Genomic DNA, 26,761 nt, shown 5'->3' with positions numbered 1-26,761 from the left:
CCTCCTCAAAGGGCAAAGCTGATCAGTCCCTCAGTTGTCAGCAGAAACAGATTACTGGACTGATTTTAATCGAATGTCACTCCAGCAGCCTAAAATGCAGCACTTTGTTCAATGGGGTAAAAACAGAAAGGTAGACATAACACATCACCTGAAAAAGAAAATGCAGTTCAGGTTTAAACAGAAAAAGATACAAGAAATGTCCTTTCAACTGAAGTGTTAGTTTATAAAAAAAGCTCTTTAAACTCACAGAGAGCCTCTGGCTTGACAATCCAAACCACAGGCACCGAGTTTAATTGGCTCGTATTCTTGAGGGATGTGGGAGTCACTGGTAGAACGCAGGTTAGGCAGAAGCCAGCACCTTGTGCTCACATATTTACAGACAGATGGGTTTTCCTTCATTGTCAGCTCAGCCTTCACAGCCTCCCAGCTGCCAGCCCTGTACCTTTTCAACTTTACACTAAGGTAGTCTGCACTTTCAAAAATGAAAAGTTTAAATTCCACGTTTGAGTGTCAAAAAGATACTAACAGACACCAGAATATCAGGGCTGTTTGCTTCGAAAGGGCACGTGGAAGCACTTTTGCCTACTTGTTCCCTTGGACTAAATATTTACAGCAGCAAAATATCCATGGGCTGTTCAAGAGTGACTCTGTTCTAGTGCAGAGACATCTGTACGAGGATCCTTGTGTATACCATGCTACATTTGTGTAAGAGGTCTGAGGAAAGAAAGCATCTATAAAACCTGAGGGCTTACTTACTGCGACAATAGTACTAAGACATTTCACAACTCGCTGCTCTCACCTTTAGCAATTACCAGCAGTTGGTAACCAAAACGCTCCAAGCCTTTTACTGCAACATCAAACCCTCAGCTTAGAAAGCCAAAAGAAACAACCAGCACGAGGCTGTGAGTCTCAGAAGAACTGAGACACAGTAAGAGATATCAATCAACAAATGGAGGCAAGAAGGGTGGCTGAGTTCAGTAAGTGCATCAGAAATATGGGCAGAAACATAGACAGGCATGATTCCCATGACATTGTCACAACTGGGTCTGTATTTATAAGGACAATCCACACCATCAGTACTCCTCATCACCACAAAGAACTGAAAATCGCACATTTTATGGGGATTTGTACAAGGGTATGATGTTTCCTTCCTGCTCACTTGTCATAAAACTTCCCATAACTCACTGTAAATTTTCCCTCCAAACACACTTGTGAACAACTCGTGTTCAGCACAGACCTAGGGTATGGAAACCACTGCCCCAGAAAGACATCAGCTGTGCTGTCTGTGCCTGCAATCAAATGAACTTAGTTTACACAGCAATGTACACTGTGAATGATACGAAATATGGAAATTCTTCAGCTTTGACACGGTGTGACAGTACAGAAAGTAGCTCACAGCTTGCTGGATGAGCTACAGGATGCCCAGCACCATCACTAACTCAGCTCTGCCTCTACAAACAGCTGCGCACACACGGTGACCTGGTGCTCACTGCAGTTGAGAGCAGCTCTACACTTTACCCTATATCCTTACTTTTACCAGTTCTCGTTACTCTCCAGTATAGTGCCCTCCTACTGCAAATAAACTTTAGAGACAAGTTCTGCTGGTCTCATGGCAGAGGTTAGCTCACACCCCAAGAAGAACATCGCAGGCAACAATGGGCAGTGACCGTGTCACTCAATGGCAACCCTCTCTGGTTTCCAGCAGACTAAAGCGCCAGCCTCTTGTTTAAAAAGCTACCCTGCTCCAAAGCAAACAGAAAATGACCCATGGAAAATGCACATTACCACAGGCACTCATTTTATCACAGAGATACACTGCTGTGCTGCTCTGAGGTCTGCTAATGAGTACACACTGGCAATTGCTACCCGAGACAGCAGAGGGAAAGAGCAGTGAAAGGAACCATCTCCCTCCCACCACACAGTGCTGAAATGTCACAGGAAGAGCCTGGAGTCACTCCCAGCTACCACATTGCAATAAATGATATTATTCTTTGCTTTGCCAGCTGTGCAGGCAAGCCTTTTTCACCTGTTTTTGTTCCACATTTGGATTCTCATCTTGCCTGCAAACTCACTTAGGTAGCACTGCATCACCTGGGCCAAGGAGAGGAACCACAAGTCAAAGCAGGCAAGCAAGCCACAAAAGATTCTTATCGTGCTCTGCAGAGGCCATGACCGCACTGCAGACACTGTGATTCATTCATAGCACAACAAGAGGGAATCACATGTAAGTTGTCTTTTGCTCTACCTTTAACGCCTGCCCCATTTCCTACACAGCTCATTGTGTGGTGAACATGTTTCGTTCCCCATCTGGAGGTCACACACGATTCTAACTTTATTGTGTTGGAAAAAAATTCCTCCACTTTATTTTTATTGCTGTCATGAGACTGCTTTGTAGCTTGTGAAATGCAACAAGGAAATAACCTCCTGCTTTGAAGCCCAGCGCTGCCGAGACATGCCAGTCACTGCATTTATGGTTCTGCAAACCCTGGACTTCAGCAGAAACAGGAGTATTTCCCAGCCGAGGCATCTTTGTTGCAATTACTTCCGTGCAACCACGACTAAGTAATCAACAGGGTTGTGCTGAATTACATCCTCTGTGATTTCAGCTGTGGAAGGGGTTTAGATGAAGCTTTAAATCTGAGGCATTAAAGACTCCCTGTTAATTCTGTCTGACCAAAATGACTATTACTAGGAAGTTTTGGGGTGCACATCTTGTGAATACCTTTGCAGCAAACAACATCCCACAGAGGGTTAGCTGGAAATTAATAACTCATGGCATGAAAGCCTGCAGGCACAGACCTCACCTACTCCTGCCCAAGGATGCCAACCTCACTCTGACACAAAAACTATCCTTGCTAAAACAAATACTAAATAAAACCCCCCAAAACTCTCTGCACCTAGGTGGTTAAGACAAACTAATGCAAGTGTGAAGCTATTGCAAACAGACATTTCTCTGAGCAAGGGTGTTGATCCCACACAGTTTAACTCTTTGCATTTCATTCACACTTCCTCATCAACTTTTGTGGCTGCCACAGTCAGGGCAGAGCCAGGAGGTTCCTGGTGCCCCTGCACTGGGGTGGAAAGGCCATGACTCCATCGGACACTTTAGAATATGAAGCAGAGACAAAACCCCCAGATTTCTGAGCTGCAGATACATGTAACCAACCCAACTGACTCATGCCTCTGCTGCCATTTCTTCGTATTCCATTAAAGGATGACAGCTTTTGGAGAGAAAACTGGCTGAGTATGTTCATCTTAAACCAATCTTCTCTGGCTCACTTCAAAAAATTAGTTAATTGAGCAGAGAGCTAAAATAATTACAGCCCCCAAGAGACCACATGATTCTCCAGATCCATACAAAATATATTAAGCACGTGGCCATCGTCTTTTCTGGTTAAGAAGCTGATACCATCAGGGAAAGTCAAAATGTTAATTAATTAATTACTTTTTTAAAAGATGGAGATGATGCAAAAGGGCATGTGCTATAACACATTCTTAGCACGCAGGCTCTAAAGTTACCTACAGAAGGGTTTGCTCTAAATATTTCATAGCAGTAACACAACTAGTTTGAGGTGATTGTAGGTACTTACATACTGCAGGAATAAAGCGGTGACCTTCTCTGACAGCAGTCAGAGAGGAATAACCACAGTATGTATATTTTCTTGAGAGAAAGCAGTTGAAACAACCACTGAAGGCTCAGTGTCTCATCAGGCTGTACCAGCAGCCGTGCTGCTAGCCTTGCACTGCCAGCAGATCAGGATAAGGGGACTCAAATAAGAGCCTATGTTCCAGCTGCAGGCTCTGCCACCTCATCATCCCAGGTGGAAGCAATAGGCCATCCCATCACAGAGCAGGTATTGTAAGCCACGTGCAGCCCTGCTAGGCTATAAAGGGCAGCCTGGGGCCAAGAGCTGGGTTCTCAGGGGTTGAGCAGAAGCTGGATCTGGTGCTTCCCTGCTTAGGAAGCTTGTCATGGGGAGGATGAGTTTTTTCCTTGACAAACTGTGCTTAGCTCAGCACCTTCCAAGGTGTTTTCAATCTACTTCAAGTTAAATTACCAAATTACTAAATTCTTTTCAGATCATTAATAGTAAAGAAACCAGAATAAATTCAGAGCCATGAGACCTTAAGTGCTGACCCTCAAGGGTCATTCTTTGGTAGTTTAAAGCTGTGAACCTTACGGCAGGCACTCCTGATGGGAAGGAGGAAAGAGCTTACAGCACAAGCTGTTTTCAAACGATTATTTCTAAAGTAAGAAGGACAGGACGTGCTTCAGATGGGCTGTGAGTTCTCATCAGCCAGACTTTCCAGGTAAAACAAGCTGTCCAGATGCTAATTGGGTTTGGCACCGGACACCTGGTAGCTATGAGATGTCATGTAACTCATTTTCAGCGATTTCACAGAGAACCATTATTTCTACCAGCACACACACTTTAAACAAGTGTATTTTTCAAGTTCTGCCTATTTCACACTGCTACGGGGACAACACTGGATGGGACAATGGAGGGGTGGGAGATGGGATGAAACTGGCAAACTTACCAGGGTGGCATACTGATCTATAGCAATCAGGAGTGCCTGAGTACAATAGCCAAGGTGAGCACCATATCTGGAAGCCAAAATAAAGGCAGTATTACCAGGATGGGTGTAATTTGGCCCTGGAAAGAGATTACTCTGAAAAAGACACGAGGCCCCTGCCCATTGTCAACTCAGTGCAAGTACCTACTGCCATTTATTGCATTTAATATACCCTTGAAATAAGGAGGTATGGGGCTGCTATAGTACCTTACTCCATGCTGATGTTAATGTGTAACAAAGATGCTGGGTGGCTGGAAATGCATAAGAGAAAAGCCATGAGCCTTATGAAAGATCTAGAAGATATATTTTTACCATAGGGTACTTCTGGAGAGTAATCTATTTAGTTTACCCCAGGAGAGGTTGAAGGACTCAAGTATGTCCTGCAAGGAGGTACGCAAGAAACAGGACACTGGTGACAGGACGATCCTGATGCAGATGTTCTAGGGGCTGAAAGCTGAAACCAGGCAAATTCAGAGAAGTAAGAAGCAGCACATATCTAACTTCTTCTGATTACAACTGCCGCAGTCAAGCAGTGCAGCACAACCAAACCCATTCCTATTGGTAGGTAAATTCCTGCAGGTACTGGCAAGGCAAAATCTTGTGAGCTAATCTGATGAAAAGAGAGCTCCGGACAGGCTGGGTAACGGAGGGGAAAGCTATGACTGAAAAGATGAAATTACGTTGCAAAGGCATTGCAGGAGCATCCAAGGGTGTGAAGATTGAGTAATGTATCCAGGGTGATGTGTGTGGCATTTACCTAGCAGTTATTTGCTGTCTCTAGTCACTGATTTCAGTTCCTCATTCTTTAAACACAGCAAATCATTCAGTGCAAGGAAGATTCAGCAAAAAAAAACGAGAACGCAGTTAACCGATTGAGGTATTTTCTTGCCTTTCGCATATGAAGCACCAAAATCTCACTGCCTGTCTAAGCAAGAGAAACTTCTGATATTCAGACAATAGAACTATGGAAACTTGATTCTTAAAATAGCGAGAAGAAGGAGGGGGGAAAGACATATGTAAAATACAAACCTGTGCTTGAGAAGTAGAACTTTTCTTTCCCTCTTTTTGTAAGAGCAGAGAAAAGAATTACTCCTTTGTACCCCTGAGACTTCAAGCTCTTTCAGATGAGATTTAATCACTCAACAGAGCTGTTTGGAGCTTTTGTTCAAGATTTCACGCAACTAAGAGAGAATCAAGTACCACTTCAGAGCCTTGGGTTAGGATAATTGCTAGGATAAAGGGAGGCAAAGAAAAAGATCTGCATGTTCCCAAACAGTCCTGACTGTGCCTGAAAGCACTTGCTTCCCAAACTAATCCCCAGTACCCCAGATACTTGATGACTTACTGGTGGCATTCAGTAAGAGGCAGCCAACTGCAACAGGCTCTCTAATTATAGCTTGACCTGTTGCTAACTACTGTTTGACTAACCCACTGCTGTTGCATTATCGCACTAAATAAATAATATCCACTCTACCCTGGCAGAGTTTATAGAAGCGATTTCCCATTCAATCATAGAAGTGATTCCCATTGTCGCGGCAATCTGCGGTTTTAATACAGATTGCGGGATGATGTGATTGAGAGCTGCCCTGCAGAGAAGGACTTGGGGTTCTGGTGGATGAGAAGTTCAACATGAGTTGGTAATGTGTGCTCGCAGCCCAGAAAGCCAACCGTACCCTGGGCTGCATCTAGAAAAGTGTGCCCAGCAGGGTGAGGGAGAGGATTCTCCCCCTCTATTCCTCTCTTGTGAGACCTCATCTGGAGTCTTGTGTCCAGTTCTGGAAGCCTCAACATAAGAGGGATATGGAGCTGTTGGAACAGGTCCAGAGGAGGCTACAAGGATGATCAGAGGGCTGGAGCACCTCCCATATGAGAACAGGCTGAGAGAGTTGCGCTTTTTCAGCCTGGAGAAGAGAAGGCTCGGGGAGAACTTATAGTGATCTTCCAGTACCTGAAGGGGCTACAAGAAAGCTGAGAGTAGGGGCAGTGGGTATAAACTGGAGAGGGGCAGATTTAGACTAGACATAAGGAAGAATTTCTTCTCTATGAGAGTGGTGAGGCCCTGGCCCAGGTTGCCCAGGGAAGCTGTGGCTGCCCCATCCCTGGAGGTGTTCAAGGCCAGGTTGGATGGGTCCTTGGGCAGCCTGATCCAGTGGGAGGTGTCCCTGCCCATGGCAGGGGGGCTGGAACTGGGTGATCTTTAAGGTCCCTTTCAACCCAAACTATTCTATGATTTGGCTTTGACTCAAGCTGTAAGCAGTCCCCAGTGACACCAGCTGCTCTGCCAGACCTGGCAGTGGGGAGATCCGCCTCACACCTTAATGGCAAGTGGTGGACATGGGTGCCAAGCAAATGTGACGGCCACTGCCTTGGCCAACAAGCCTCCAGCGCTGGAAGGGTAGGCTGATGCGGCCACAAAGGAGGTGCTGAGGATCCCAGAGGTCTTGGAGCAAGCTGAAGGTTTCAGACCGCAATGTTTTTGAGGCAATGCACCAATTTCATCAAACATCAGATGCTTCATCCCACCATAGGCATTTTGGGAAGTCTGTTGAACAAATACTGCTGGCAGGTCCAGCTCTGCATGATTTCCAGCAACTTCCCCTAGTGGCCTGCCCACTCTGAGGGACCACAGCTTTTCCAGACAGTCTCTTGCAGAGGCTGGAAGGTCCAGCTCATAGCTGGCCCCTCTGAAAGTACCACTGCCAGGAGTCTTTAAAACCCTGGCTCCACTTGGCCACTGCTTCTTGATGCACAGTCTCCCAGCCCCTCATAGCAGGAATGACTGCCACACTCCATTCATTTTGAAATTTTCAAAAAGAAACTTCTAAAAATCATTTTGAAGACATCCTCCCATTCTCATATTGCTCATTAGGAAATCTGAAATTTCCAGTTTTCATTCCCAACTACAAAGAATCTCTGACATTCCAGCACTTATAGCCAACACTGTGGGTATAAAACATTCTAGCAAATAAATTAAGTGGTGAGAAAGCTTATGGTAACACCAGACTTGTAACTGTTGTGTAGCTATTTATAAAAACACAAAAAGTGGCTTTAAAAGTTGATATTGTGATTTCCTGTAATTTTGCACGCCCTATAGGGAGTACAGGGATACACGGTGGTGGAGAAGGAGAAGCTGCAGCCTACAGACACAGTTTAGTATTTTGAGACTGCTTTCAAGTACTTATATGTGGGTGTTTGCCAAAGGATCTTTTTTTATATTTTCTTCACTGCTAGAGAAACAACCAACTTTTACTTACACAGTCCATCATAAAGTAAATAAAAAAAAAACCAACTACTTGTCCTAAGAAGTTGCAACGTATTAAATTAGTGAAAACTAAAAGTTCTTGTTGGGAAACAAGTTCCAGATGTGTCCACCAGACCCCTTCCATCCAAAGCTGCAGTGTTTCAGGGTTCACAACACATCCTGGATATGAGGAAAGAAATTTCAGTGTTGTTGAAACAACAACAGCCCTTTGCCCCCTCAGAGGAAGCACTGCCTGCCCTGCCCTCGGTACAGCAAACTGCACCTCCTGGCACTTCGGTGCCTTTAAACTATCACCTCACTCTCGTCTAGCTTGGGAATCTTCTACAGACACAATACAATTTAAAACAACTGTTACAAAAAACAAATAATAAGAGTCTGAAGAGCATTTTGTCTGCAGCAGAGGCTGGGAAGAACAGGGAAGGTCACACTGTCTGCAGTTTGCTGTTAAAGTTAAATGTGGATTTATAACTGATGGGATTTTCTGTGATAAACCTCCCTGCACACCTGACTTCCTTGAGGCCTTTTCTAACATCCCTACGGATGCACAAAAGCATTTTTGTAGGATTTGATAAAACTGTAACAGGTCATCAAGATTACTACATCACTGGCAGTGCAGCTTATTATGGGTGGGACTTTTGCATGTGACTACGAGCTACATGGACTGTGAATTTATGAATATCACGATCTATGCATGTGTTTTGTTGGGATTTGGACCTTAGCCCACATGCTTCCTACTCTTGACTTCAGAGATCCCAAATGCGTCAGCACCATTTGAACTATCTTTCCCAAACCAGCTTTATTTCTGCTTTCTCCTCATTTCTGTTCTCTGGATGTACAAGGTCCAACACAAAAAACACCCTGAGACAACCCTGTTGCTCAAGAACCAAGAGTAGGAGGGGAGTGACAACAATATGGTTATGGAGCATGTTCTAAGCTATCACAGTGAGATAAAGCTCAACTTGATCGCTTCATTCAGTGTGAGCGTGTTCGTACAGAGAAGTTTTCTTATCCTTAATCAGAAAATGGCAGTGTGCAAGAGTGAAGAGCAAGTTCACCTCAAGTTTCTTGGGGAAATGAAGAAATCCATGATGGAAAATTTTCAGTTATTCATTGATCTCAGTGCTCAAAGGAACCAATTTTTTTGTCAGTAGAAGATGTGAAAGCAAAAAAACAATGCAGATCCTCAACAGCCTTTCAGAAAATGATCTGAGGAATTGCTTTGAATGTCGGCAGCATCGCATGCAGCTGTGCATCAGCTCAGAATGGAACTCTTTCAAAGGTGATGCAGTTGATTTTCTTAATATGTTAAATAAAAAGAGTTACACACACGGTCTCAGGATTTCTTGTGTCTGACCTCATACAAATGGCTCTTGGTCACATGGAAAAACCATACAGGTAACAAGATTTAGGTCATTTCTCCCCTAGTCTTCACATGGAAACCATGAAACATAGGACATAAGACCTATAAAGCATTCATACACAGATAAGTTATCCAGCAATATAGCAATACAGCTGTTTTATAGCTGTGGACCAAAGGTTTTCAAAGGCACCAAAGATCTGAACTTCAGCATTCTGGGGTGCCTTTTTTCATAGAATCACCAGATTGGAAAAGACCTCTTGGATCATTGAGTTCAACCATTCCTATCTGCCACTTAATCATGTCCCTGAGCACCTCATCCACCCATCTTTTAAATACCTCCAGGACGGTGACTCAACCACCTCCCTGGGCAGCCTGTTCCAGTGCTCAATGACCCTTTCCGTGAAAATTATTTTCCTGATATCCAGTCTGAACCTCCCCTGGCAGAGCTTGAGGCCATTCCCCCTTGTCCTGTCCCTTGTCACTTGGGAGAAGAGGCCAGCTCCCTGCTCTCCACAACCTCCTTTCAGGTAGTTATAGAGAGCAATGAGGTCTCCCCTCAGCCTCCTCTTCTCCAGGCTAAACACCCCCAGCTCTCTTAGCCGCTCCTCATAAGGCCTGTTCTCCAGCCCCTTCACCAGCCTCATTGCTCTTTTCTGGACTCGCTCCAGAGCCTCAACATCCTTCTTGTGGTGAGGGGCCCAGAACTGAACACAGGATTCGAGGAGCGGTCTCACCAGTGCCGAGTACAGAGGGAGAAGAACCTCCCTGGACCTGCTGGTCACGCCATTTCTGATACAAGCCAAGATGCCATTGGCCTTCTTGGCCACCTGGGCCACTGCTGGCTCATGTTCAGTTGGCTGTCAATGAACACCCCCAGGTCAGAACTCATTTTTAACCCATTTATGTCTTTTTCTACACAGTTCTCTCAGCTACTCCAATTACAAGACAACAAAGTGTTGATTTGGTGAAGGGTTAGGAACATGCCTGGGGAATAACACCCTTCTCAGGAGGTCTTGCCTGGACCTGATACACAGGTCAGAATAAAGACAAAGCTCTAGCCAAGACAACCCTGTTAAACAGCCAGCAGGAATAAATGAGAAGCTAATCAAAATGCCTACTTACTCAACATTTCTATAACAAAGGCAATATTCTTTTGGAAGTGTTTTAGTCAGCTGTGATAACAGCAACCCCTCACTGTCAGTGAATAGTTCTAAGCACTCTGACAGACCAGACAGACAGCAAGGAGAAGGGCGGTCAGGAGAGCATGTATTTCCAAGGGAGACTAAGATAGACTTGGGAGTATAAACCAGAGCTGCTTTACTCCAAATTGCATATTTCATTCAGAAAAACAATTCTCTCTCTCCTCCTCCCTCCTTTCCTTGGGAATAAGGACCTAGCCTTTTTCATGTCTAAAGGTAAATCTAAACTGAGTAATGAAAGGAGGAAGGAGTTATGGGTTGAAGCATTGGTGGGCTGTACCCCAAGCAGTGCATCTTGCTTTCACAGCTTTTTTTTTTTTAATTTTTATATATCTTTGAGCCCAACAGAAAGAAGTAATTTTGAGCTGATGCTCTCCTCTGTTCAGCAGAGAGAGCCACAGGTGCCCTTCTGAATTACAAGCATGGTCCAAATTTTCTCCTCAAAAGCCCTTGGGAAGCCCTCAGCACCAGCCTGCAGCTCTGCTCTGCTGCAGCCCTACTCCTGCTCATACTCTTCCTTCTCCTTCTCCTGCTCCAAATGATCTAGAAGCAAAGTTTCAGCTCCCTTAGTACTAGCCACTGTCCAGTGCAGGAAGGGATGCCATCAGTTCCAAGGGCCGACTGAGAATAGTTCAGATTTTGTCACATTAATTACCTCTGAAAAATGTTCGCTCAAGGAATTCGTGGGCAGCAATCAGATATTTTCCTGCCTGCTCTTCATCACAGCTCATCAGAAACCAGGATACAGTTGGGGAAAGTGCAGGAGAAAGAAAGTCTAAGATATAATGAGAGAACTAATGCATCCTTAGAAGAGGAACTGATTTTGCTTATTTTTTCCCCCCCTGTTTATTTTACAGTAAATAAAGGATTAGGGAAGATTGCTGAAAATGGGTCCATTCAGACAGCAGCTGAATTTCCCTCTAATTGCTTTGGGATGGTGAGGGAGGAGGAAAAGTGTTGGGATATTACAATAAGCAATAAGTGGTGTGACTGGTGACTACCCAAAACCTTGCATCTGCATATATGTCGCTAGTGATAGAAATTAGAGACGCTTTCTTATTAAAAACCTATTTAGTGAATGATGGTGAACTTTAAACAAAAATAAATTATTTTGGGGGGAAAGAAAGAGAAGTGGGAGGTCATTTATCATGGTACTTCTCTTGGCTGAACCAACAGTGCCCAGGCTCTGCTCCCCTGCTTTTCCCTGCACTTATCTTGTGTGTAACAGGAGACAGTGTCTCCAACCTGGCTTGGGGCAGAATGAAGAATGGCTTTGCCAAAGCCCACCATGAAAAGGAGCAGCACAAATACGGTTGACCCTTGTTGTGCACTAAGTCTGTCTTTGTTTCTCTGCCTCCCAGGTAGGCCAAGTTCACAGGAACAGGGAAGCTGCTAGGAAACATACACTGAATAAGCACCAAGAGGTGTTTGGAGATGCATCCTGGATGCACTCAGGAAGAAGGCAGAAGTACCTGTGGTTACCATACACCCTTTAAACACACCCATGGCAACAATCATAAAGTGTCTCTGTACAGGAAAGCAGGAAACACTGAACTGAGACAATCGCCTCCCCTGTTATCTGTATCTTTGATTTATTGTATTTAACCATGCTTTGGATTCAAAGGAAGAACATCCTAATGTAAATCAGCATCAAAATCTTTTGTCAGCACCAACTTAGCAGACCAAATAAAGCCTCTGATCAAGTCAGAGGATCCAGTAAGTAAATGGTTTTTCCCCATGAGTTTTCTTTGTGATCTTAGCTTTTCCACTAAGAAAAACAGATTACACTGAAAACAGACTTTTCCCACAAGAAGTTTCCATTTGTCACTTAAAAAAAAAACAAAAACCAAAAAAACCCCAACCACCACCAACAACAAAAACAACAAACAAAATCTGCTAGGTCTGTAATTTAGTTGTTTCAGCTCCACATTTCTCTTCATACAGACTGCAAAACAGATTCTTAAGCTACAGAGACAAAAATCAGGTGGAGAAAAAGGGCTGGGGGAGACCCTGAGGAGCTCTTTAATCAGAGCCTTCTATATTTTAACCTGCTGTAGATGACATTTGGGATGGAGATTCCACATTCTCCTTATATAGTCTCCCAGGGGGAGTACACGTAGGGATTATTCTAGAGTCTATCCTAAATCTTTCTTGCTGCACTTTATTGCTGTGACTTCTTTTCCTACCTGCAACAGACACTGAGATCTGTTTATTACTCTCCTTTCTGCAGACACCCCTGCATCTGAAGAGCAGTACCACAAATCCGCCCCCAGCTGCGCCAACACTGGCACAGATCCCAGCCTGACCCAACCCAGCTCTGCTCTTCTCTCCTGCTGATTTCTGAAGGTTCTCCTTGATCTCTCCCATACCTTTCCTGAAGTGAAATTTCCAAACCTAGAAGGAAGGACTCCTTCCCCTGTCTTACCCGCCCAATTCCTCTGTATGGGTGCTGCTCCTGTGTTTCCTCTTTTTCAGTATTAGTTGATGGGTTTTGTTGATTCCCTGCTTTCTGTGTATAACTTCCAAGTCCTTTCCCATGCTATACTTTCCTAGCCAATCATTCTCCATCCACCTCCTGTGCAGAGATTCCTGCCTAAGCACAGCTCATCATCATCAGATCCATCAGTCTTCATGCAACAGTTACTCGGTGATGAATACAGCATGAGTCCTACAGAAAGTTTCAAGAGAGAATTTTCTGAGGTTTGCACTCAATCCATCTTCGTAACCTCTCAGTCAGAAGATGCGGGCACTCAGGTATGACAAGGTTGAACCCCACCAGCAGCTGACAGGACACAGACTCTCTGCACCCCATTCCTGAGACATATGCATCTCTGCCACTGAGGTATGAAAATGTGTCACCAAACCACACACTCATAGTGACTTCCTGCAAATTTTCATGTTTATGCCTGAGTTCAAACGGAGTGGCCGACACTGCAGAGGCCATCGCATGCCCAGCATGGCAGTGGGAGTTGCAGATTTCTGCAGACACAGTCTGTTCCCCAGGTGGAAGCCTACCACGTGCTAGGGAAAGCTCAGAGAAAACCCTGGTGCGGTGTGATCTTAAAATCCGTTTAAGAAAACTGTCTGTGTTTATAATCAAGCCTGGATGTATGACTGGGGCTTTGTGTTCATTCATATGAGATGTGTGCACTCTCAGCAGTGAAAATGGCATCTCGATGTTGGGATAAGAACCCATGATACCACCCTCTTTCCTTGGCCAAGCACATGACACCACATTTACACCAGACGTATACTCCATCCCCAGCGCTGTATTGGCTGGAGGACACACAACGCTGGATCCAGCACATAGCCTGCCAAAAAAACCCTCCATTTAAGAGTGTTTTTGACCAACTAATGACTGAGAGAGGCCATGCAACTACTTGGTGCTTCATGTTTCTGACAGGGCATGAGGTGCTGTCAGCCTGAATTTGTCCTTACATGGGATCACAGCTTTACCACACACAACTACATTGACTTAACTTCACATACAGATGTTTACTGCAGAGTTTGGAAAACAATGTTCCCCAGACCTGCTACTCCCTCAGCCACTCTGAGCACTGCCAACAGCTTCTGTTAAGGTTTAGCATTGCTTAGAAAGGACAGATAGATGAGGAGACAAGTTGGCAAGAGAAGAGGCTCCAAACAGTCTGGCAGTGCCTTCCCTGTTAACAACAGAACAGGGCAGCTGATAAGGAGCCCCTGCCTTTCTTTAGCGAAGCAGCAGAGAAATCCTAATTCACTCCTTGTTTAAAAAGTGCAGGGGGCAAAGGAATTTAAACTCTCACAAGGTTTTTACTGTGTAGGTAATTGTCTTGCAGAGGGAAAGCTAGAGGAAAGTTGAAGGGATGAAGACCTTTTCCCATGAGGTCTCCACAAACAGTGTGGATAATCCATCCCACTGCCATAAAAGGAGGGAACTAGTGTTGCTCCATGCTCCATAGCCATCCCTACAAATTCTCTGGGATTAAAATTATAAATCCTTTCTTGTGTCGCTTACCCAACTCTTATTTCCCTATTTCATGTGAAGAAGAAAATCTCCTTTATAAGCGGGTTCCTCCATGAGCTCCACCACCACACAGTGCACATCTTCCTCCCTTTGCCGAGCTGGGGAGGTCTCCTTGGGACACAGAGGTCAGCGGGCACTTCTTGGGAGTACAGAAGCCCACCTGGAATGGGCTGGACACAAACTCCTGGAGGAAGACAACCGCTTGGGGCCAGCAAGCCAGCAGCCAAGTCAGACTTCTGCACGTGCAGGCTGTGACAAGGGGGATGGAGAGCTGGATAAAGCTTCTTTCGTGCCTCTCCCTGTGCTGCATCCCTCTGGGGAGATGAAATTCATCTTCCCATCTTCCTTCTCAGCATCCTCTCTTGGCCACACAACAGCAACTGCCATCAGTTCTGGGAGTACCTCATGTCCAGCACCAGCTGCTGTCACAGGGTGCTGAGGGTCAGGGCTCACCTAGCAGCCCCGGCAAGGGACACCTTCCCTGGAGGAGTGAGGCAGAAAGCGCAGACAGCGATGTGGAGCCAGGAAGGTCTGCTCCGTGCCACCTCGCTGCGCTGGCTGATTGATGCAGGGCTAGCTGTGCTGCACGGCGTCCCATGCCTGACACTGTTTTTGCCCAGGGTTTGAGTTTCAGTGAAGGATGATAATCAGTGTGTGCTGTGTTTGCCATTTTTCTCCGCAGATGTCTTTGGGGTGCTTTTCTTGCTGTTGTTACTTTTAGCCAGGTTTTTGTAAGTCTTCATCACCTAAAAATGTTCTCAAATGCCAAGATCAGAGCTTTCAGTCTCTCTTGGGTTCCCTATTTTTGGATCCTTGATCTGGGCTCTCATCGCTAATTTCTTTGTGTGTTTGTTTTTAAATAAACAAAAGCTGTAATAATAAATATCTGGGGACCCAAAGAGTAGTGAAGAATCAGATGTTTGCTAAAGGGACTGACTGGGAAACACTGCAGAGCCAAACATCCCAGAATACCTCACAGCTCACCTGTCAGGCAGCAATGCTGAGGGAGAAGACAGGGAGCTCTTGGGATACAGATAAACACAGATGAGCCTAAGACAGGCAGTTGATCTGCTGCCACCATTATCATTCTTGCAAATAATAAATAATGGAGTGTGCTCACAGACCACAATCCCTACTGGTAACCCTTCATCTGCCTCCAAGCTTCTCCCTTGCCCTTCTGCTCGGCCAACTGAATCCTGGTGCGGTGTTGGCTCTGGCAGTGCAGGGAAAAGCAGGACAGGAGGCTGAGGGCTGTAATCCCTCACTCTTCACAGCAACCACCCACCAAGGCAAGGGCTCCAAAATCTTTCCCAGAGAGCCACCAAGTGTAGGGAGAAGATGGAGAAGGTCTGGGACTAAGTTACATCAAATGCAAAACATGCAATTATACAGTTTACCCAAGAACTACAAGGTAACCTGAAATATAAATTAGCATTAAAAGCCTGTTTCATTGCTTACCAAGCAAATGCCAGTGTCCCTGGTTTACAGGCTTGGCTCAGAGTAATTACTGAACAGAGGACCTGACACCCAGTCAGTGCTGCAAATGGGAAGAACCTAGAAACACATGAGATGCCAACTGGGTCCCCAATTCCGGCCTCTGGAGATGACAACCCTAAAGCCTGTCCTGAGATTAAAAGGATTTTTTTTTCCTTAAGGAGGGTTAAAGTAAAGTTGAAGACTCCTTCTTGAAGACAAAACTGGCAGACTTGCCCAAATGCCTGAGACTGAGCAGGAAAGCTAAACTTGGCACTATCTGGCTCAGGACATACTGTACCCTTCCACCTCTCATCCTCCACCTCATCATGCTTTCAGCACTCTAGGCAAAAAAACATGTTCAAAACGCCTCTTTTGACCAGGATGTTTTCCCTGAGATAATTTCAGGAAGTCTGAGAGACCTCACAAGAAATATCTTGTGAATCCAAGAGGAAGAGCTTCCCCTTCACAGACCATGCTAAGGAACTCCTCTGCCACATCTCAGCACTCACTCATCCCTCCAGCAGGTTTCTGCACGTCCATACACAATTCATGCTCTGCACAACCTCCTTCCCACCTTTAAATCTTTACCTTATCCTAGAACGACTCGGCAATGCCTGCACTTCTCCCACAAAACCCCAGCAAACTAGACCTCCTGTACATTCTCCCTTCAGCCCAGGAAGAACTAGGAAAGGAAGAACCAGAGCAACCCAGGCCCATGTCTGCACTGCCATAAATCCACCTTTGTGAAAGACTGACTGTGCCACTGGGACGCCCACTATTATTACAGTCATAGCCACATACTACTCTTACTAGTGGCTTCCTCCCCAATAACAGATGTGAGCCCATAAAGCACAGACACAGAAGAGCAAGGCTGGTGTGAACAGAAGGCTAGGGGGAGAGGAGATCAAGCAGTCAGTCCTGTGCAATGGCATCAGCAGAGCAAGGCAAAAATCTGTGGAGACAGCTGTAAATAGCTGGAGTTCAATACAGGCTTGAGGTAGATTGATGCACATGGGAAAACTGAACATGGATATGCTAAATCATTGGAAAGTTGGGATTCAGGATGGCCCACTTCGTAAGGTGGTCTGTCTAATGGTTTCTGCAGAGTTCACCAAAGATTATGTTTTAAAGATAAGAAAACGTGATTCATGAGCGATACCCAGAAACGGAAGGCATTGGGTTTTCCTAGACAGAAGTAACCGATTTTTTTTCAATGCAGAACAGATTTCTGTTACACAGTGGTTAAGTTCAATTTTTCCCCTATTTATCCAGTCTCCTGCGTACATTGCTATAAGCATTCATCCCTGACCAGACCTGCAGACGCTTGAGATTTGTTTGCCACTTCTGCAGTTTATAAATCAGGATGAAAACTTCCTGAGATGGGTCTTCCAGCAAAACCTCAAGGCACTGCCTGAGGGCTGGTGTAAAAGCTGAAATTTAATTTATTTGACAAATGTTATTTTCCTCCATTTACTACCTAGAAGGATAACAGCCCAAATCAAAATCCACATGCAACACCTTTGCTCCTATCTAATCTCTTTTGGTATTAATAGTCTCTCCATTTCCTGGCACCAAAGTGTAGCATTTGCTCTTTCATGGCAATTCCCTGCTAATACTTGGTATCAAAGTTATTTCATTTACCACCTTTCCTAGTCATTGTGATGTCCATCATTCTGCTGAAGTATGAATGATGTAAGGGAGCACACTGGTGCTTTGCCTGCCTTGTGTCCTTACTCCAAGGTCCTTTCCTTTTTTAAAGGCAGCTTGAATATCTCTTTGCTCCCCGTGACATTGTAAGCTTTAAAGCAAAACCAGGACAATGTCCTGGCTGAGCAAAGTAAACCTTGTGGTCTCAACTCCACCATGCATGTGGATACACCCTGCGAGAGGGACCAGCAAGGAACTCATGCTGCTGAGAAGGAGCTGCCACCTCCCCACGTGCATATAAATAAAAAAGAAAGACCTTGGGAAAGCCCAAGGTTATGCTCAAGGGAGTGATGGAGGAAGAAGATATTCCTCGCTAGAACACCTTAATACGCATAAAAGAGGATGCAAAGAGAAAGTGGCCTGCACGTGCACAGCACCTAAGAAACGCGTTCCAGTAGCTGCCCAGGAAAGGGCACAGGACAACACCCTGATCCTGCTTCAAGGGACCGCTGCAAGTATGAAGGGGAATTTAGTCAAGGCTCTGTGATGCTCGTGGGAACAAGAAAGGAGAGCCAAAGCTCAGTTCTGGCTGCCTGACATTATCTTCTTCTATGAGCTAATAATTTACTTTGGACATAGGTTTTCACAGATAGTTGCACTCACTTTGCCCCGACTTGGTCACAGACTGTCACCCACAGGTCTCACACGTGGTGTCTCATAAAGAGCCCTTTTTTCTCCTCTCTTTTACCAGTTACTTCCTTCAGTGATAATATACCCAATGGACTGGGGAAATCCTGAACTGAATGGACAGAAGAAAAGAAATGCCCCTTTTCCTCCGATTTCCTGCTTTCCTGGTTATTTTTTAATCACCATTGTGCAAGGAATCCTGGCTTTATTTTACAAAATGTAAACTGAAGCACAGACGGGGCTGTTTGCTTTCTTTCACAAGTTATAATAGAGGGGATCCAATCAATAAGATAATGCAGCTAAGCAGAGCATGCAGAAAATGATGCACTCTTAATAAAAGGCGTCTTTGCAGTTAGTTTCTAATGAGCTCCTGTGATTTTCCCCTGACCAGCAAGGCTCTTAAACTCCTATCAGCAACAAGATGCTTACTTTTCATTTCTCAGACATGGCCCTATGCTTGGCTCCTACCAAAAGACCTTGGAAGATGCAGATGTTAAACTACCTGAGCCTCTGAGAGCAAGCCCGTGTGTGATACAACCTGAAAGTCAGATACAAGAATGTGGATAATTCCAGAATGGAAAGTGGCTGAAGGCAAGGAGGAGGAAGGAAAGGGAACTTCATCTGCCAGCAGCAGTGACTGCCTTCAAGCAACTGTCTCGTACAAGCTTGCACAGTGGGTGTCTCTGCCACACATCCCATTTTTATTTCACCAAATTCTCACCCATCCTCCTTGGAGTGAGGGCAGAGGGGTGAACTCCAAACCCATACCACTGCGTATCACTAGCAAATCCAATCCAGAAGAATCTCTTGTGCCTTACAAGTGTCCTATAGCATATTGACAGTATTCTCCCTCCTCTGTTGAGGACCTACTGTGCTCTTCCTTGCCCATTTCAAGGCAGAAGCTGAAGCATCGAAGTTCTCCTATTTCCCTTTGCTGGCAGTAGTAGGATACCAGTAATTTACCTAAGGTTAGGCAGGACAGACCTTTGATATCTTCCTAAGACATCAAGCAGGTCGTATCTCCAGCTGACGGTGTTAACCCCTCAGTTTCATCCCAGAAACACTGGCTTCACAGTTAAGTCCTGGAAGGTCCCCAGGACCTTCTGGTTTCTAACACTTAGTATATGCCCATTTGCACTAAATTTGGTTTAAAAGTCGACTCTTTTCAGTGTGAACAATAGCAAAAGTCCAGCAAGGATAGGAAAGGCAGAGAAGCAAAGGATCTGCTCAGCTGGCAGGGGGGATGGCATCATCACCGAAGAGGGTGGCTGTGAAGGCCAGCTTCTCTCTGGGAGCTCACCCATGCCAGAAACACAGCTCATCTACTGCACACTCAGCCTCCAGCACCCTGGCCACCCCCGAGAAGGATGCCACAGCGACAGCCTCACCTCTTGTTCTTCCTGCAGACCCCTATACATCTTTTGCCCAGTAAATAGGTCCCCACTTGCCAAGCTGCCCTGCTAATTCAAACAGCCACGCTCAGAAAGTGAGGCAAAATGCAGCACCTTAGGTTTGGTCTCCAGCAGTGAGACCTGACTCTTTTTTCTCCTTGTACACGCTCCACCTGGCACTGCACCAACTAAGAGAAGACCACGTGTCTTCTCAGAGAACAGAACTCCCAGTAACAGCCTGGAGTTTGCCCTGAAAAGACAAAGAAGAGGTCAAACCGCCTGAAAAAAATTTCCTTTCATTCTGTCCTTCCAGACACTGTTATATGGGATGTTTGGAAATCCTCACAGTCAAGCGAGGATTTAAACTGGGTTTGGAGGTTTTTATTTGTCTTCTATTATTATTAAAGAAAACAACTGGTCTATTTCTTTTTTATTATTCCCCATCTAATATTTTGGAATTAATCATTAAGACATTTCCTTAGCTACAGTTTTCCTTTTGTTTTTGTCTTTCTTCTGTAGGTAGGAGAGCAGGCAAGACAATCAGAGAAGCCCTTTTCTACCTTTAAAAATCCACAGATTAAATTAGTGTCATCTTCAGGATGGGCAAGATTTCCAACTTTGGAATCTGTTTTTCCAAGGATGAGCCCTGCTTTGCTAGTGTAGATCCCTGCAGTGCCACAGTAACGCAGAGTTATCACCTCTGCCACGGACTCTGCTAGACCACAGGCAAGCAGCTGGGTCTCTGCAGAACTGGGGTTTATACCTGGACCTGCTGCTAACCACCAACAGTGACTTGGAGAAATCCCTTTTTCTCTCAGCATCAAGGATGAAATAACAGCATTGCTGTCCTCAAAGTGTACAAACGCACTAGGTTAAGATGAAGGTAATGTTATAATAACAATTTATGCTCCTTGACTATCTGGCTAATGTTTCTTCTCTGGTGTCTGGTGAGAGCAACAGCAGGTGGATTTGGAGGATAATCCATATGCTGGAGTTTAACACTCTCTTCTGTTATGACTCTACCCTTTAAACCCAACAAAGGAGTCACTCTGGACACGGCGTTCTGTTGATTTCTAATGTGCTTGGAAGATGCTTTCTCTTCATTTTTAACTCTCCTCCTCATTATTATTTCACTGATTCCTTTAGCCTCCCTTATCAGACACCTACATGTTCTAATTTATATTCATCGCTATTACCTTCCCTTATTTTTCTGGGTACAATGTTGACTGATTTGGGGGTTTTATTTTACTTCCTTATTGCCTTCTTTGCTGAATGATAAAAATTTCGCTCGGTAGTTTTTCCCCATTAGGGAAATCATGCTTTAGTAAAATCCTTATGGAGGGTCCATAAAAAGAAAGCATATCCCACTGCTTTGATTCATCTAAAATCTACTGCATCCTCCAACTCATCTCAGGCAGACCTCTGAGAAGGGCTTTAACAATGGCAACTTTGACTTCACTAACGTTAAAGAAACCATGGCACACTATACAAGAGGCCAGCACTTCAGCAGACTGCCACAAACATTCTCCTCCAACTTTTCTGGACCATATGAAACCAGCCTGGATGTCACCTTGCCAATCTCTTCACAAGGCCCCAGTTGTACACACTCCTGTTCAGCTGAGGTGCCCCACCAGAGTCAGGGCACCTCAGAACATCTCCTTGCCTGAACAACATGCAGTCATGCATTGAAGAGCCCATTTTTTGGGTCCAAATGTTCAGTCACATCCTTCAAGTTGCAGAGGAATCTCTGAGAAAGGCTTTAGTGGTGGCATCTGTGACATTACTAATGTCAAAGCAGCCACAGTTCAGCATGGATAGATTCATTTATTGCCATCCATCAGGACAAATTAACCTTTCTGCATTTGAAGTCAGTATTGCAAACTTTTAATGGATGCTATGAGAGTGGCTGAACTCAGCTTCACAGCATGTGGCTGAACACGACTTCTGTACAGCCAGAGATAAGAAGCTAGGCACCGTGTTTGGGAGGGAAGCAGAGGGAGCGTGGAGATGTGGCTGGTAACGGGTCCATGTGTGAGTGGGACCAGGCAGAACTGATTTTTGGAGGTGCTGAGCCTACGCAGAGCTTGCTAACTTTAAACAACGCTGTGCGCGTGAGCAACTTCAGAGATAGAGGAGATGAGGGCAGGGTGGCGTAGGTGGGGATGAGAAGGCAGGGCACTGAACTCCCGCCCAGCTCTGTGAAATACAAAACCAGGGATCTCAGGAACAAAAGGAAGAATCCAGAAGATGTTCTCCCTGCTCAACTTTGTGCAACAGGTCCAGATCCAACCCCTGCTGTATCAGACAAAACCAAGTCACGGTTTTGTAAAACCCAGACCCTCCATGAATAAGCAAAGATTCTTGTCTGCATCAGGACACTTGAAAAACACCCCAGCATCACCAGCACAGGCCAGTGAGCAGCTTTTCACTATTACTGTTCTATCCCAGTCTGAAGACAGCGGGTGGGCTGTCACTGCACCCCAGCACGACTGCACCCTGTGCTCAGGGATGACTCTCGTCCTGGAGAGCAGCTTCTACCCCACCACTCATCTTCACCAGCACCACTGGACGAGTGCACTTCCCGCTATTTTCTCTAACTGTTCCCCTAATCACATAAAATTGTCAAAGTTCAATTTGTCTTCTTACAGAGTAAATTACTTTCCACCGTGCACCGCCGGCTGTGTCTCTCACTGTAACCCATGTGTCTGCAGCCACTCGAATGCATTAGGGTTGAGGAGGGGCCTGAATTAGATTATTTGCCTAATAAGAATAAGTCTAATGGAATTACAGAACAAGACCAGATTAAAGTCAGCTGCTTTGAAAACACTCGTTTTGGTTACATGTTAGCCAAGAGAACAAGTATATGGCTCATTCCTCTCCCATCTCCTGACCCACACATTTAGGCTCCTGTGGGAGCTAATCCACCCCATGCACGTACCAAGGCAGAGGTTTGATCATGCTGACAACCAGCAGCTTTTTCAGACAAAAGGCAGCCCCCATAACAAAATGCACCAGGGAGAGCAGAGAACCCCAGGAAACAGAAGGGCAAGGAGATTAAATATGAAAGCCACAAAGCATTTTCCCCATAAATTGCACCAAAATGAGATGCTCTGCAACTAAATGCAGCCTGTCCAGCTAAACACCAGCAGTCGCATATGCCCATTTAGCAGCAATCTCAGAGCTGCAGCTGGCCCTAAACTACATGTGTGTTTTACCTTTCCTATGGCTTTATTCCTACACAGACACAGGAGACAGGAGCAGAGAATTTGCCAGTGTTCAGTCCTCTGCATACCTGGAGGAACTGCTCTGCTTTCCGGCTCCAGATGTAATTCATTTATGGTGAGAAATGATGCCACACGTTTTTTTCCTACCTCAGTGCAGAGGAGGAATGGGATGATAGGGCAGATAAAGGCAAGTGCAAGCCACAGGTGCAGGTCTGAAGGTAGAAATTGCCATCACCAGCTGAGCCCAGTAGGGTAAAAATTGTGGGGGTCAGTGGAGGGCAAGCAGAAAGAGTTCCCCTGCTCCTCAGCATCCTGACAGCCAGTGTACAGAATGAAAAACTCCACTTCCTAGAGCAATCAATCATGTTTTCCAAAAAGACCATTATAAAAATACCATTTAATTTGGTGTATTGGCCTTCTTAGACTTTGGAATTTTTTTGAGAGACTACCTGAGGAAGGAAGCACAGGAACCATCACACTGGAACAGAGAATGTGGCACTCATCACTGTCTTCTTCAGCAAATAGGCTAGAGAAGCCAGTTAATTGGCAATCTTCCCATGAGGGAGGATTTTCTTTAACTCTCAGGAGCTTAGTGATCGTGATGACCTGACACAGGAGGCTCTATTGACTTGGCACACTGTCACCCCAGTTGTTTAGCTGCAAAACTCTCTGTATTTATACCAACATGCACTGCAGTCCTTGTGCTAGATCTCCAGGCAGCTTAAATCCACACAGCTCCTCAATGAAATTACTGAGATTACTTCCATTTACACAAACTGGGCATCTGCTTCTGTGAACCAGTCCAGGCATGGGGCAATCTTACTCCACTTCTCAGCTCCTGTACACCAGAGAAGTGTTGGAAGGATGGCACTCCCCTGCATTTCACTCAAACGACAGCTTTGGTTTCAAACACAAATCCACAACGAGTATTTCCAAATTGTGTAGTGTGACAGTTGGATGTGCGAGGCAATACGTTGCCTCCTCACACCTCTTCCTCTGTACACTCCATACCCTTCATTTGCTTCGTTTTGCTACAGAGCAGGAGACAGCAGGGAGCATGGTCAGTTCCCACAGAGGACACCACGGTCCTCACTTCAAGGTGCTCAGCTCCTTCCTTTCCCCATCCAAGAGCACCATAGCACCAGGATCTGGACTCCTCTTTGTCTTCCACATTTCCCCAGCCACTGCCTCCTGCTGTCTCCAGCCCAGGAGCAGGAAAGTGTGAAAGCAGGAGGGACCTTAAGTATCCTCGAAGGGGAAGTGGGGAATTCTCATATCCTTTTCAGCAGTCCTTTAGCCACACGATGCCTGCAGTTCTCTGTCCCACATCAAGCTCCATCTCCCTTACGTTCTCCTGGCAATCCTTTCTACCAGGTCCAAACAGACCTAACCCAAAGGGCTTAAGACTCATGCTGACCGGCACCCTTACCTGGAGGAGTACCCTGCTCTTTGTCCTGCCTCAGATTTCCTGGAGATCACAGAATCACAAGGTTGGAAAAGACCCAGAGGATCATCAAGTCCAACCATTCCTATTAAGCACTAAACCACGCCCCTCAGCACCTCATCCTCCCATCTCTTAAAGACCTCAACCACCTCCCTGGGCAGCCTGTTCCAGTGTCTAATGACCCTTCCTGTGATTTTTTTTTTTTTCTGATAGGGACTATTTGGAAGCGGGGTACAAACACAGAAAACTTGAGGCGTGCCAACTGGCTCCAGAGGAGGAGGAGGTGGGGGAGAACCACTGATGACACTCATAGGAACACAGTTGGTGCAGAGGAGCTGCATGTACGATTTGGAGACTTCCTAGAGTGCTTTAATGAGCTGGGAAGTGCAGTCAGGGCACTTGCTTCTCTTACTTTTAAATCAGTGTTTACAAAGTCCTGGGGAAATTAAACTATTTATGTCTATCCCCAGTAGGGGACTGTTTAAAGCAATAAGATAAATATACCTTATAATTTAAGCAAAAGGACAGGTTCACTCATAAGTTTGTTTTTCAACGGCATTACTGGACAGTATTGACAGTGCTGAGGTCAGGCTGGGAGAGGAGAAAGGAAGCAGTGAAGAGCTTTTAGAAGGAGAGAAGGCTGCTGCTGCTCCTCCAACATTGCGGGGGTCTTCCCTCCTGGTGCAAACTCCATGGGGAGCCTGGTCCTTGTGTCACCCCTGCTGGGAGCAGGGTTGGGCACACCTGCAGCTTCTGCACCTCTAGTCTTTCCCCAAAGAGTGGGACTGCACAGACTGCTGCAACATCCCAAGCTGCCTTCCCAAAAAGTGACCTCAGCCCAGGCTATCCATCATTCACTGCTACAATAACAAAGTCTAAATAATCTAAAAAGTCTCTAACTAGCCTTTCCCATCCCAAGCAAAAGTTGCTGTAACGTGGGTCAGAGAAAATCATTCTCCGTCAAGAAGCATGGGGCAATATTCCCATTAAAAGAAAAGTATTTTATTCATAAAAAGCAATAAAGTCACAATGACACCATGCACTTCAAAACACAGTCCAGGCCAACTGCCACTGCTGTGTGGGAGCTCAGAGCTGACAAACCAGGACCTGGCTCTTTCTTCCTTGCCCTGAAGGGGCAGAAACTTGCAGCTGTGCAATGTTTTAATTACTCACCCTTCTATGAAGTTTCTATGGGGGAAGCTTGTTTTGGAGCTGGGAAAGATGCCTCGGGGTGGGGTTGAGGAAATGACAGGAGTTTCTCAACCAGAGACACAGCTCTGATTGTCCTGGCGTCAGATCCGCAGCCTGGCTCGCCTCCCAGTACCGAACCAGAGCACTCGGAGCAGGACTCTCAATACTTTTCCGAGCAAGGCTGGTGTCCCACAGCGACAAAACGCTTAACGCAGGCGACACGAGCTTGGGAGGGATGCAGAGCTTGGAGAGCTCGGATGTGACTGGAAAGCTTTGCACTATGGACCCTGGGACAGGGCTGTGAGAACCCCTCGCAGCTGCCTGAAGCGAAGTTTCCCACTCCTGCAGGGCTCGGCGAGCCTCCGCCTGGCAACCTTCTTCGTGGCACCAGGCTCTGTCCCAGCCGCAACCACGTTTCTTGCCTCCCTGCGGAGCGGCAAGTGCGAATTCCCGCAGCTCGCCGAGCGCTACGAGTCGAGCAGCACGCACAAAGGGACACCCCCACCCCCACCCCCCCGGGCACCGGCACAAACCCTTTCCCCGAGCCGGCTGCCCCCGCGCTTCCCACGCACCAGCCTCCCCTGTTGGTTCTGCTGCACCGGGACGCCCGGTTCCTCTGCTCCCGAGCCGGCCACGTGCGTGTCCCGCAGCCCCGCACCAACCGAGCGAAAACACCAACGCACCCGCAACACCGACCTCCCCCAACCCCGGCTGCCGGCAGCGCATCCCGGTGCCCCGGAGCCGCTCCCTTACCGTGGCCGTGCCGGAGCCCCGCGGCGCTCGGCGCGGCTCCCCAGGGGCGCCTCCTCATCGCGGCGGCGGGGCAGGACGGAGCCGCGCTCCGCTGCGGGGATGCGCGGTGCGGGGGTGCTCGCTGCGCGCTCTCCGGTGCCGGGATGCTCGCTGCGCGCTCTCCAGTGCGCGCTCTCCGGTGCGGGGATGCTCGGCGCGGGGATGCGGTGCGCCCTCTCCGGTGCGGGGATGCTCCCTGCGCGCTCTCCTGTGCGAGGATGCGGTGCGGGGATGCTCCCTGCGCGCTCTCCTGCGCGAGGATGCGCTGCGGGGATGCTCGGTGCGGGGATGCTCGGTGCGCCCTCTCCGCCCGCCGAGGCGCGCAGCCTCCTCTCCGCCCCGGGAGCAGCCGGGCTGCCCGGCCCCGCACCTCCCGCCGCTCCCTTCCCAGGAAAGTTGACTCGGTCCCGCCGCGACGTGTCTGTGCCCGGCCCTGCCCTGCCCAGGTGGTAGCGGCTCTGCCCGCCCCCGCAGCCCCGTCCCGCCCGCAGCGCATCCCCCGGGATG

The 26,761-nt window shown here is 46.6% G+C and overlaps 1 protein-coding gene across 6 annotated transcripts in view; it reads right to left on the bottom strand.

Annotated features, from left to right (window-relative positions):
- The window catches only part of HTR4 (5-hydroxytryptamine receptor 4), a 123,206-nt gene extending 96,865 nt beyond the window's left edge, over window positions 1–26,341 (bottom strand). For all 6 annotated transcript variants that reach the window (XM_069868978.1, XM_069868977.1, XM_069868981.1 and 3 more), the window contains exon 1: window positions 26,216–26,341. The gene's annotated coding sequence lies outside the window, so the exon portion shown is untranslated. The remainder of the gene's footprint in view (window positions 1–26,215) is intronic.
- Between the last annotated feature and the right edge of the window lie 420 nt (window positions 26,342–26,761).

This window comes from Phaenicophaeus curvirostris, chromosome 15 (assembly GCF_032191515.1).
Source record: "Phaenicophaeus curvirostris isolate KB17595 chromosome 15, BPBGC_Pcur_1.0, whole genome shotgun sequence".
NCBI classification, from domain to species: domain Eukaryota; kingdom Metazoa; phylum Chordata; class Aves; order Cuculiformes; family Cuculidae; genus Phaenicophaeus; species Phaenicophaeus curvirostris.
The sequence above is the reverse complement of the archived record's forward strand: the minus strand, read 5'-3'. Positions and strand labels throughout refer to the sequence as shown.